This window comes from Otolemur garnettii, unplaced genomic scaffold (assembly GCF_000181295.1).
Source record: "Otolemur garnettii isolate 467f Iridium unplaced genomic scaffold, OtoGar3 scaffold00014, whole genome shotgun sequence".
Classification (NCBI taxonomy): domain Eukaryota; kingdom Metazoa; phylum Chordata; class Mammalia; order Primates; family Galagidae; genus Otolemur; species Otolemur garnettii.
The window spans coordinates 15,443,606-15,444,496 of record NW_003852409.1 but is presented as its reverse complement, the minus strand read 5'-3'; the positions used below and the strand labels follow the sequence as shown (position 1 = coordinate 15,444,496).

General features: G+C 49.2%; 1 pseudogene; it reads left to right on the top strand.

Moving 5' to 3' along the window:
• Positions 1 to 704, top strand: part of LOC100954269 — a 2,014-nt pseudogene extending 1,310 nt beyond the window's left edge.
• The last annotated feature ends 187 nt before the right edge of the window (positions 705 to 891 follow it).

Here is an 891-nt window from a genome sequence, read left to right as displayed (position 1 = left end):
GGGGGAAGGTACAGGAAGAGACGACTCCAGTGGATTACCCCTCTCAAATGAAGACAGGCAGTATGGTGGATATGAAGAAACTGAAGGAAAGGGGCAAAGGTAAGTTCAGTGAGGGGGAAGGCCTTCACCCGGGGACTTCGTTTTCTGCAGAAACCAGCGGAAGGGATGAGGACGCAGACACGATGATGTAATTGAGACAGAGCTAAAGAAGAGGAAAGGGATGGTGGAACACGAGGAGCAGAGAGTCAAACCAAAGACTGCAGAGGACTGTCTTTATGAACTTCCAGAAAACATGCATGTTTCCTCAGCAAAGAAGACAGAGGAGGTGCTTTCCAACCAGAAGCTGTGTGGTATCCCTGAAGTAGACCTTGGCACTGATGCTAAAATAGAAACCATCATTTCCATGGAGGATGCCAAGGCCAGTCTGCTGACACAGCAGCAGAACAAGGAGAAAGTCAGCCAGGCGGTCTTTGTGCCCACCAGCATGGCTGGGAATTCTGCGCAGTGCGACTGATTTTATCACCAGGAGCTCAAGGCTCCGTAAGGAGAAACGAAGACGAGCCCAAAGCCCGACCTTTGAGAGTGGCTGATGCAGAGAAGCCGGAGCCTGAGTGGAGCCCTCCTAACAGCAAGTGCCCTGCTAACAGGAGGCCGCTGACGACCATCACTATGAAAAGTTCAAGAAGATGAACAGGTGGTACTGAGACCTGCAGACTGGGATGTAAATAGCAACTTCAGCTCCTTCTCGCTCCCTCCTGTGAAAAAAAGGCTTCCTGAACCGGAGCCTGCTGGTATGCTAGCAGATGGCTGCAAAACTAACTTCTAATTAGTCCTGTTGCTTACCTGCTGGATTTTTCAAGCACTAAATTTGTAACTTTTTTTTTTTTTTTT